Source organism: Helianthus annuus, chromosome 16 (genome assembly GCF_002127325.2).
Source record: "Helianthus annuus cultivar XRQ/B chromosome 16, HanXRQr2.0-SUNRISE, whole genome shotgun sequence".
NCBI lineage: Eukaryota > Viridiplantae > Streptophyta > Magnoliopsida > Asterales > Asteraceae > Helianthus > Helianthus annuus.
The window spans coordinates 35,319,977-35,333,080 of NC_035448.2; the positions used below are offsets into that span (position 1 = coordinate 35,319,977).

Genomic DNA, 13,104 nt, shown 5'->3' on the forward strand with positions numbered 1-13,104 from the left:
TGATGAAACCATGAAACCACTGTACCAGGGTTTCGAGACTGAAGCCGTAACACGTACTTTGGCAGCTCCTGACAGTTGCTTTCCTAGGTTCCATATATCCTCTCAATTGCCTTTCTTCGTCCACGCCACGCCTTCGTATACGTAACATCGACAGACATCGCTTGCTTTATATGCGTCCTGATGTGTTTCACCTTCAACGCAATGTATGTACGAATTTGTGGCAGGATGTGTGCAGCGATATCCTTAGATCTAAGGCACCTGTTGTTGGACCGTTGTTTGACCCTAAATAGTCAGTTAAGGCAGTTCATCTTTGTGTACAAAGGCGGAATCAGTGTATACAAAGTAACAACAACTTTTCCTTTCAATTTCCTTCTTTATTAATGCTTTCTGAATAGATTTTGACAGAGTTTCGACACCTATAGCATGACCTGATTTCGCTCCAGAGTTACAAATGAGATTACACATACGGATATATATACTGTTCTGATTTCGTTCCAAACATCCAAGAGCGAAACCCCATGTGAACCTATGAGCGAAATCACCTGGTAACTTATGAGCGAAATCACCAACTATGAACTAGGAGCGAAATCCCATGACTAACTGATTTCGCTCCAAATGACACAGATGTCATTTGGGGCGAAATTAACACCTTAAACCCTAATTTCTGTTTTTCGACTCCATACAACCTATCTAGACCTAAGACTCAATACAGACGTAGTTAACAGACATTCAGTGCACCAACAGACTCCCCCTTGGATGTTGACGAAGTCTTCGGCTCCGAGTCTTCAGTCTTGGTCTTTTCTCCTACTCTGTCTTTTCATCGTAAAAACTCTATCTTCACAGGTTCAGATCTTGTCCTAGCTCCATCTTCAAACTCCCCTTTGACTATTAATCCAGACTCCCCCTTTCACAGACTCCCCCTCTCAGTATGCTGGAATCTGAGGCCTTGATCTGATTCAAGCTTTAACACTTAGATGCCGTGGGAATGATGAAGTCCAAAACCCGTGTCTCAAACATCAAACATTACAAACTTATCTCTTCACAGAAACACACAGTCTATCAGTTCCAGAAATCCACTCAAGTATTCAGGTCCAAGTTGATGACCCTGATTACTCAATTAATCTACCAAGTCCAATCTAATGACCTTGGTTGATCTTTTGACAATACAGACTGATTTTGTAAAACATTTTCAAACATTTTCTGAAAAATGTAACAAGCATCAAATTAATGAACTTGTTTTAACTTGTAAGTCACTCAAACTCTGTCAAAGTAAACTCTCCTCATTCTTCAGCTCGGAACTTTTCCTGCATCTGCTTCAATCTTCGAGAATCCAACAATTAACTCTCCACTTTGGTTTGTCAAAAATAAAGCAGAAAATCTTTTTGGATTTTAATAAAGTGTTCTAAACTAAGAAATGAAATATAGAAACTTAAATTGCAGAAAGTAAAGAAATTAAACTATTTATAAACATATTTTTAGTGAGCGTGTCAGGGAATCATATCAGCTTTTCAGACAAAATACAAGTACCGTTAAGCTTCATTTCATACTCAGACTTAAACAATTCACGTCGATTGTCGATATACTGATCCATCTTAAATTCTCACACAAATTTCAATCTACTCAAGATACGATTTAGATGTTTTATGAACTTAGCTCATTCATGTGTCCCACCTCTTGAATATACTCCCGTATCCAGAATCCCAAATATTCAGTCTTACAGGTGAGTATACCACAGATGATATCTGTCAGGGGTTAAATGCGAGGGCCGTGAGAGCTCAGGTCGATACTTCCGTATACGCAGAGAGATGACGGCTTCGACTTTTCGGTGTGTCCCCTTTAGAGGATCTTTTAGTTACAATAGCACATGATTAGCATTTTTCAATGTTTCATTGTTTTTTATGCTGAGGGTGGTTGCTATATTTCAAGCAATGCGGAAAGTATTATTCGGGGACTAGGTCAGAACTTCCATTCAGCAGAAGTCTCGGAATAATACCCCAGATATCACTGAGTATAAAGACCTAGTATCTCAGAATATGGGACCTTTCAAACGAGATTTCAGGGGTTACCTATATATCCAAGTAGTGTTCCCCACGAATTACGCAAGTTTGAAATTTTAGGTTTATATCCCGAATAAATCTACTAAATGTGCGAAAACCTATCGGCACATCATCAGCGAGACTGCTTAACTCATTTAATCTTTACAATTCTTTATCATACTGTAACTGTCTAGCCGATGTATTATCATTTTCCCTTTTTACACAAACTCTTTTTCAATTTTCTAATGTTTTTGGATTTTAAAAATTTATCATGTTTTTGTATTTTTGCATTTTTTACTATTTTTGTATTTTCTGAAAATATATCTACTCCCCTAAATACCAAAACAAGTAAAAAATCGACAAACCATTGCAGATTGTTTCTCATCTTCATCCGCAACAGTACTCTCATCAACGCCAATTATGCCATCCGACACCAAAAGAAGCTTCATACCATTCAGTTTTAACAGATATTTAAACCGTGTTTTATCAAAAGCTTTGGTATGTAAATCAGCTTTCTGTTCATCAGTGTGGATTTTCTCTATTCGTATCAACTTTTTCTCGAAACAATCGCGAATAAAGTGATGACGAATTTCTATATGTTTAGTTTTAGCGTGATGTACTGGATTCTTTGTTATATTAGTTGCGGCCTCATTATCAACAAAAAGAGGTGTGTTAAGAAACTGCAAACCGTAGTCGCGCATCTGTTGCTGTATCCACAGGATCTGAGAGCAGCAACTGCTAGCAGATATGTACTCCGCTTCACATGTAGATAGCGCCACAGACGTTTGTTTCTTACAATGCCAGGTAACCAATCTAGGTCCAAAGAACTGGCATCCTGTAGTTGTTGATTTTGAATTGACTTTGCAGCATCCGAAATCCGAATCGGAATACCCTTCGAGCATAAAGTCGCCTTTTCTAGGATACCACAACCCCAATGTAGGAGTTCCCTTCAGGTAGCGTAATATCCTCTTCACAATAATCATATGCGAAGCTCTCGAGTTAGATTGATATCTTGCTGCGAGGCACGTTGGGTACATGATATCAGGACATGAAGCAGTAAGGTACATCAATGAACCTATCATGGATCAATAAAACGTTTCATCAGCCCTGTCTCCGGTGAGATCTGGGTGAATCCCATGATTTGTTGCAAGTGGGGTCGCAGCTGAAGTAGAACTTGACATTCCAAATTTCTCTAGAATATCATGCACGTACTTCGTCTGGTGAATGAAAATTCCCTCAGGTAGTTGTTCAACTTGTAGTCCCAGAAAGAATTTCATCTCCCCCATTGATAGCATTTCGAATTTTTGCTTCATCACCTGTTCGAAATCTTTGCACAGATTCTCATTCGTCGACCCAAAAATTATATCGTCCACATAAATCTGAACTATCAGAAGATGTCCGTCGACCTCTTTAGTGAAAAGAGTGGCATCCACTTTTCCACGTATGAAGCTGTTGGCTAGTAGGTGTTGAGACAAAGTCTCGTACCAGGCTCTCGGGGCCTGGTGTAAACCATACAGCGCTTTGTCCAATAAGTAGACCTTGTTTTTGTGGATCGGATTGGTAAAGACCGGTGGCTGACCGACATAAACCTCCTCTTTAACCTTTCCATAAAGAAACGCCGATTTTACATCTAGCTGATATACTTTGAAGTTCTTCCAAGACGCAAATGCAAGAAAAATTCTGATAGCCTCTAGTCGTGCTACAGGAGCATAGACTTCAGTAAAATCAATCCCCTCCTGTTGACTAAAGCCCTGAACAACGAGTCGAGCCTTGTTCCTTACAACAACTCCTCTGTCGTCTCTCTTACATTTAAATACCCATTTCGTATTGATTTTCCTGTGACCATCCGGCAAATCCACTAGCTTCCACACACCCAACTTTTCAAACTGACTTAACTCTTCTTGCATCGCAATGACCCAAAAGTCTTCAGTAAACGCCTCTTTGTAAGTTCTTGGTTCGATCTGCGAAATAAAACAACTCAATGAAAATTCAGTTTGTAAAGGTGCTACTGTAGAGTAAAAACATGTAAGGCCCTGGTCAATTTGACGTCTCGTGCGAACGCCCGATTGCAGTTCTCCTATGATCAACTCCTCTGGATGATATGAAAGAGTTCGCGGCATTACATCGCTAGGAACATCCACATTGCCTTCCAGATTAGTAACATTTTGATTTGCACCTTGTTCACTCATTTGGTTTGTTTGACTTAAATCCTAAATCTGCTCCCCCTCAGAATCTGAATCTCCTCGATCAAATATCGGCATGTTCTCAGATTCTTGATTATCATTCTTAACCATCTGATTATCTTGAGCAACTTCATTCTGTTGGACATCATCGTGTTCACCAGCATTACTCGGACCTTCTTCATCGTCATTTGAAGTTTCCCGTGATCGCCTTGAATACTCAGCTGGGAACCTATGTTATGACTCGTACTCACGCAAAATATCCAACTCGTCAAAGAAATCTTCTTCTTCTTCTTCTTCTTCTTCTCTCATGTCAAACGAATCCCACAACTTGTCATAATGATATCGCCATGAATCTCCTGGATTTTGTGGCGGCATAGTATAACCTTGACATTCCACATTTGCAGCTTCAATAATCCGCTTTTCACTTGGAACGAAGACACGTTGCGAAGGACTTGCATAACCAACAAATATACCCTCAATGCACTTCGGACCAAACTTTCCATAAGGCTCTATAACAGTACAGGGTTACCCGAACGGTTCTAGATACTTCAAATTCGGTTTGCGGTTTTTGATCAGCTCAAAGCATGTTTTGTTGAACTTCTTGACAGTGAGAACTCTGTTGAGCGTATAGCATGCGGTGGAAATAGCTTCAGCCCAAAAATTAATTGGTAACTTTGAATCTGCAAGCATAGTTCTAGCCGTCTCGATTAGTGTCGGGTTTTTGCGTTCTGCGACTCCATTCTGCTGCGTAGTGTACGGAGCACTAAACTCATGCAAAATACCTCTTTCATCACAAAATTCTTCCATCTTGCTCTTCTTGAATTCAGTACCATTATCACTTCGAATTCTTTTGATATGCCTTTGGTACAGATTCTCAATTCTTTTGAACAACGCCATGAAACTGTCAAACGTTTCGTCTTTCGTCTTCAAGAAAGAAACCCACGAAAATCTGGAATAATCATCAGTAACCACAAGACAATACTTGTCTCCCGTAATACTTTTGACATTCACCGGACCAAACAAATCCATGTGAAGTCTCTCCAGGGGTCTTGAGACTGAATTGACTTGCTTTGTAGGGTGTGACTTTTTCTTCTGCTTTCCTTTAACACAGCTAATGCACTCCCCTTCCAGATGAAAACCTTTGACATGAACTCCTGTAACCAAATCATTGTGCATCAAATGATTCATTTTTCTAAGATGTATATGTCCCATCTTTTGGTGCCACAATCTCGATTCTTTTTCAGTGCTCTGGACACGAAACAATGAGCTTGACCCGTGGTTGTAGTAGCTACGCTCATATCCAACACGTACAAATCATTAGCTCTCGATGCCCTCATGATAATCCATTCCTCAGGGATAACAAATCCTGGTTTCAAGATCAAACATTCTTTATCTGTGAAGTGAGTGGTATACATCCTATCACAGATATGTGAAATACTCAGCAGATTGTTCTCCAGCTTAGCAATGTAGTTAACTCTTTCAAACGTCACAATCCCGTTGGATAACGTTCCTTCACCAATAATTCTCCCTCCTTGATTACCCGCAAAACCAACATAACCTCCATTAATATTCTTCACATCATATAACAATGCAGTCTTCCCTGTCATATGTCGAGACGCTCCACTGTCCATAATCCAGCGTGAGACTAATCTCGGAAGATCCTGCACATATAACAACATGATTTAAACACTTCAATAAGGATGCCGATTCATGCTTCGCGATCAAGGAAGCTCCGGCAATTCAAACTGCTTAGTCAAACATGGTGTCCACCCAAGCCTCATCAGTCTTGGGTGTGACCTTGGTACTTTTAACTCTAGAAACTTGAATTTTAAAGTTTTCAGCCTTCAGAGGTGGAAAATTTGCATCATATTCAATCTGAATTGAATCCTCAGAAGGTGAAATCTTTTTCTCAGTTTTCGGTTTCCAAACTTGTTGAGATAATGCTACCCGTTTGTAAAATTTGTCATTTTTATTTACCACTTTCTTTACAGGTTCATTTTTCACTTTGATGTTATCATTTTTCACACTCTTTTTCTCAACAATCACTTTTGCTTTACCCTTCACCTCAACTTTCTTCTGTTGGATCTTTACAATTTTAGTCTTTGGCTTCATGTTGGTACACTTTCGTGTAATGTGACCAACTTGATTACATCTAAAACATGTTCGAGTGTCAACAACTCGACTTGTGCCTTTGGACTGAGACTGTGAAGCTCTCTTCTAACGTTGTTTGACCCTAAATAGTCAGTTAAGGCAGTTCATCTATGTGTACAAAGGCGGAATCAGTGTATACAAAGTAACAACAGCTTTTCCTTTCAATTTCCTTCTTTATTAATGCTTTCTGAATAGATTTTGACAAAGTTTCGACACCTATAGCATGACCTGATTTCGCTCCAGAGTTACAAATGAGATTACACATACGGGTATAGATACTGTTCTGATTTCGTTTCAAACATCCAAGAGCGAAACCCCATGTGAACCTATGAGCGAAATCACCTGGTAACTTATGAGCGAAATCACCAACTATGACCTAGGAGCGAAATCCCATGACTAACTGATTTCGCTCCAAATGACACAGATGTCATTTGGGGCGAAATTAACATCTTAAACCCTAATTTCTGTTTTTCGACTCCATACAACCTATCTAGACCTAAGACTCAATACAGACGTAGTTAACAGACATTCAGTGCACCAACACCTGTTGTTGTTGCGTACCACCGTGGAATAACAACTGTGGGCAGGCGCCCAGTTGGTAATTTGCCACAGGTGTTGGTGTTTCTGTTTTGATGCCGTTGCACGCCATTCACACAAACGAGCATGAGGGAAAGGGTTTTTAAAATTTTTGTTTCTAGTGTAGCATTTAACTTTGTATAAAGTTGGTTTGTTATCCATCACAAAAATTTCCCTTCCACGGCGAATGTTCCATTCTCGGACAACAAGGTCCACCTCCTGTTTTGATTTGAAATACATGCCGAGACGTATCTGTTTTACTTTTGGATTCCATACGTCCATTGGATTATCTTCATAATCCGGACACATGTAATCCGTAAGTTCCTCGTCCTCGTCTGTGTCGTCATGTGTCCCTGGAATGATAGGCTTCAGCTGAGCCAGGGTTAACTCAGTGTGTTGGTTGACTGTAGCCTCGTCGTCAGAAATGCCATCGTCGGATGGTGGTGCCTCTTCACTTTCAGAACTTTCTTCGGTGTTGCAACTTTCCAAATCATCAAAACTGTCATTATTGTTGTCACTGACCAGAAACTGGGAGGACGGACCTACTATGTTATCAACAGGAGGCATGAAGTGGTGTTCTTGAGTTGTTTGCCTGTATCCCTCGTCATCTTCATCGGAATCTTGGGTGTCAACAGCATTACGTTGTGTAATGTCATGCAGAAGGTTTGTGAAACTCATGTGTTGGACAGGATTGACTGCCTCCCACTGAACATAGATCTCGGCAATGAAGTTGCCATCCGATACTTCTGCTAAATAGTTCATCATTTCAACACCATTATCGTTGAAAATTTTTGTTATCTGAGATATGCCCTGAAACGTGTACCCTAGTAACAATGAAAGGCGCACCGATTCTTTCTGTACTTGAACATGATTACAGATTGAATCCACCAATTGGTCATATGACGATTTATGTCGCATAAGGAAAGAGGTTGTGAGCATGGATTGGTCAAACTGAACAGTCCCGTTAACAGAGGGAAACACACCGCCCCAATATAGTCTTACGAGGTATGGCCGAAAAGAATCCATGAACTAAGAAAGTGAAATGTTAAGAAATGTTAAGGATGAGAGGGTTGTGTAAGCTGGATTTCGTTTAGTATCTATCTGTTTTAAGGAAAGTTAGTGTGGGTTGAGAACCTAATACAATTGGTATTTATAGTGTTGGAGGAACAAGATAGTTGGTGGAGCCCACCATCTTGTGGGTTAATATACATATAATAATTATTTTTTAATATTCTAAAAAGTAAAAATGTAAGTTCTCTTAAAACAACTTTAAATACATATACGGCACCGTTCGTTTCAACTAGCCAGTTATTCGGATTTTATTTAATTGTTTGAAGTGGTTCTAATTTTTTCATTTGAATCATCATTGAAATTATGTTTACAACGGGTTCGCAACAACAAGGCACGTTACAACACAAAATTTAACAAGGTTATTTATTAGGTAATTCAACAACATTACAGTAGGATCTATCAAACTCGCAAATTACATAAATGCAGTACTATTTTAATTACATACAGGCAGAAATACAATGTTACATCACTTCGTACTATTTTAACAAATCATTTCTAATTGCAAGACTATTTGTCGGGCTTCCAATTAGAACAGAAATACAATGAATTTAAACCCGTCCCATTTCTTCGTATATCGAGCTTCCTGATGCAACTTTTTTTGCGAAAGGAAATGAGAGGTCTAAGGTTAAGGATGCTGAGAATTCTGCAACCTCGGTGATGTTCGGCGAACAACATTACAATAGGATCTAAATCTCCTACCGAAAACAGGGGTGATGCCCCCACCAGAAGTTGCAGAATAATTTACGAGAGGAGGTGGTAGATGAGAACAACCTCAGCGTTTGCTAAATCTTTCAGAAGAATCAATAGCAGTCGTAGAAGCATCCACAGTAGCAGTTTTTATTATCCTCGTACACCTTATGGGAGGAGATGTTAGATGAGAATGATCGTTCTCCTCCATACAAGATCTTCCCACTTGGTATATGAAAATTAAAACTGAGAAAAACATCATGATGAATGAGGTCCCGAATGATCCAAGACCATGATGATACATTGACCAAATTTTTGTATTGCCAGAAATATCAAGCAACGAACATCTTTTATAAAGAACATCATACAGACACAATTGAAAATTCAACATTATATTTTTTTAACAAACACATTATGTTGTTACATACGAATTTTTGTGCATCTGTTTATTTGGGTTATAATATGCATACTGAACAATTCAGAACAATAAATTGCAACCTTCATTAACATTGTTTTATGAATCAGCAACCTTATAACATGGCTATATGAATTGGCAACCTTCATTAACATTGATTTATGAATCAGCAACCTTCATTAACATTGTTTTATGAATCAGCAACCTTTTATAACATTGTCCTTCCAATCAGCGACTTATTATAAGTTTGATATATGATTTGGCGACTTTCAGCAAGCTGGTTATATGATTTGGCGACTTTCAGCAAGGTGGATATATGATTTAGCGACTTTAAACAAGCTGGTTATATGATTCAGCGACCTTCTGAAGATCGCTATCTCATACAGCGACTTTCAGCAACCTTCTGAAAATTATCCAGCTTTTGCAGAAACTTCAATTTTGTTGCAGAAATTCTCTTGAAGGTCGCTGATTGGAACCGCTATTTACCTAGATATGAAAACAATGTTGGTGACCACCTAATGGCACTCTTTTCTTGCTCAAGACACCTACTTCTGCAAAAAATTCTAAGTGTAGAGGATATGTAAAGACGTATAAGAAAAGACATTCTAAAATTAAACACTCCTAGTATATGTACAAACCATGTAACTTCAAATGAAAGAGTGTGAAGTTTGAAGAGGAATGACCAGGTTTTAATCCACATACTCACAAGATCATATTTGACCCGACAATTCCTGGACTAAACCAATGCACAACACAAATTCTGTTATGCCTAATTGGTGGCACATAGAGTACATGGCAAAATGAATGTTTATCTCCTCCAATAGAATTACTATCAATATGGTTACATTTTTATAAAAGCACACCACCATAGGATAATGATATCAACCCTCATTCTCCATTCAGTGGCGAAGCTTGAGATTTCCGACCAAACGGGGGGTCAAAAGCGTATATACCCAAAAATTTCTATACGAAAACTACATACCCTCCACTACTAAGCGGAAAGTTCGGAGGGTCGGCCGCCCCCTCCCGCCCCCACTATGCTGCGCCCCTATCTCCATATATAAGTACTCCACAATGAGGTAGTGTCATTCATTCACTCTCTCATAGTATTAACTCATACTTATACTTAGGGGCTATTTGGCAACTTCTGAATGGTTAAGTACTGAACCACTAAGAGGTCTGAACCATTAAGTGCTGAACCAGTAAGAGGTTTGAACCATTAAGAGGCAGTATAATGCTTAACCCTTCATAGACAAATCTCTGATCAATTCAGATTAGAGGTCTTAACCATTCAGACTCTGTATAATACTTAACCATTCAGAGGCAAATGTCTGAACCATTAAGATATCTGCTCATGAAAGAAACAGTCTGAACCATTAAGTGCTGAACTAGTAAGAGGTCTGAACCATTAACAGCCTCGTTAAGAGGTAAACAAACAACCCCTTACATTTTTTATTCTCAAAGAGCCAATACTTATCCTCAGGCCGGATGATGGTCACAAGAAGAACCCCCTCATGTGGCACGGCTAACAATGTCTGTTTTGAAGAGATTGAGCAATAATGATGGGAGATTTCAAGCAAGAAGTTGATTAGAACTTCTATTGTTGAAAAACACCGCATATCTCACTAACTTATCATATTCTTAATCCGTTTGAAATGATTTTAATCATATATAGGTTAGGTTGTATTACACCAGAGTTAAGCTGGACATGAGACTGGCATCCACCGCGACGTATATAGATTGGCTTGTGACATCCTTTTGGAGTGATAATTCATCGTTAGGAACATATTCATAACCATCAATCGTGACAGCCTTCATGGTTGTCTGCATAGACCAAACGCATATCGAGACAAAACAATAAAACAAATTGATGGATTCAAGAAACTAGTACAAAGTACAAACCTTGTTAGCTTCGCATATGCCATTTGTGCCTGTGTAGGGGTAATCTTCTTCGGTGTGGATACCGCCATTTTTTATGATGAACTCGAAAGCATGGTCCATGAGACCTCCTTTGCACCCTTCATTATAAGATGTGTCACAGTTCACAAGCTCCTACTCTGAGACTGGGACAAGGTTGCTTGTGACGATCTTGTTGGTCCCTTCCATAGCTCCCGTGACCGAGAATGCCCATCCGTTTGCTGAAATTCAAATTCTGGTCACTCACATGAATCTTTCTCATCGTATCCGTATTAAGAAATCTTACTGATAAAAGATATGTATATTAATAGGATGTTTAGCTAGTTCTTATTATTAATATACGGATCTTTTATCAGTAAGATTTCTTAGTTTATGGGTGTCAATTAGGGTTGTTCACGAGTCGAACCGAGCCAAGCCAGACTAAGCTTAGGCTCGGCTTGGATTTGAAACCAAACTGAAAATCTTAGCTCGGCTTGGTTTTTAACTAAGCCGGCTCGGCTCGGTTCGGTTCGGCTTGAATTTAAAAAAAATATATTACGATATAGCTTTTAAAATTCAATATTCTAAAATATTATTCAATAGTTCGAAAAGACATATTCAAAATAAGTACAACCTAATATATTAAATGCCAAAATCAAGTTCTACCAAATACAAAATGTCACACCCTGACTTTTGCGGAAGCGTGGTTATTTGGTGTGACTTCTTAATACCATAGCAAACAATCATAACAATGCTATATGATAAAAACATGAGATGTTTATCCATTAATTAAAGTTTAGGAATACCATAACATACTTGTCTTGAAAACATCGATACCAAATTAAGTTACAAACCATAACATGTTTAACTGAGTTCATAAAAACTCCACAAAAGACTTTAAGTAAAACCTGAGTTTAGAGACATGTATCCCGTCCAGGATTAGGATAGACCCTCTAAACTCATCGACCATGGATAACATCTTTTATTCACTACGCAGCTTGAAGACACATGCATACCCCGCCAGATCCACTAGTCTCCTGAAATACATGTAGTTTGAAAAATCAACAAAAGTTGAGCGAGTTCATGTGTATGTAAGTATGTATAAACCTTTGTAAACAGTGTATGTATGTATGTATGTGCCGGTATGATTGCAAACAAGGAAAAGATCACCAATGGTTTGCAAGGCCACTGATATGTGTGACGGCGTAGGAAGACTCAAACCTAGCAAAGTTGTACCGAGCTTCCGGCTGGAAGACATAGTCACCACTATGGGTCACCCTGGCCTCATGGGTGTGGGCTTGCTACACCCAAATAGATCTATCACTCATGCCCCTAGCTCCTGATACGAGGATTAATGGTCCCAAGTATCCGCCTACCCTATCACATGATCTATGGTTCTTTCCTAGGCTAATCATACCAATAGTATTGTAAGTTTCCCTTTGTAACATGTATTTCACCCCCGAAGTAAGTAAACAAAACAGTTTAAGGAAAAGGGGGACTTGAACTCACCTGGATAATCTTGTGCAAAGCTAGCTAATTACGACTTTGTGATGTCGTTTCCAAGATGAGACTCGCTAGCGTGCATTCTACAATATTCCTAACACGGAATATCTTATAAGTTTCTAAATAAACGCAGTAACTAAACTACGTGTCATCGAGCTCTACCGAATCGTTAACCGAACGATTCGAAGGTAAGTTGATAACTTGATGAAACGATTAAGTTATATTCATTTAGCTCGTTTATTGTCGGTAATAAATAAGTCTTAGAAAGACTTAGCTCTCGAGAGGTTTATAATACATGAATATTCATATAAAAATATATAACTATATCGATATAATCACGTTAGTCGTCTCGAGAAATCGTAGGCATATGTAAAGAATAGTTATATGAGAATAAAACAATATATAACCAACTCGTATTATGTTTCGCGTCTTAACAAAATATAGGTATATGCCGTTTAGGCGTTTAAAAATAAATATAAAAAGTTATATTTATTTTACAAAAGTATCATCAAGTCGTTTGCGTTTGAAAATAAATATATAATTATATTTATTTTTATAAATGAATACGAGACGGTTGATGTTTGAA

The 13,104-nt window shown here is 38.6% G+C and overlaps 1 long non-coding RNA gene across 1 annotated transcript; it reads right to left on the bottom strand.

Moving 5' to 3' along the window:
* Positions 1-9,078: 9,078 nt before the first annotated feature.
* On the bottom strand, positions 9,079-12,586 carry LOC118488109. The gene is made up of 3 exons (XR_004883767.1): positions 12,525-12,586; positions 11,924-12,052; positions 9,079-11,257 (listed from the first exon to the last, which is right to left on the bottom strand). It is a non-coding gene; the product is annotated as an uncharacterized LOC118488109 (long non-coding RNA).
* Between the last annotated feature and the right edge of the window lie 518 nt (positions 12,587-13,104).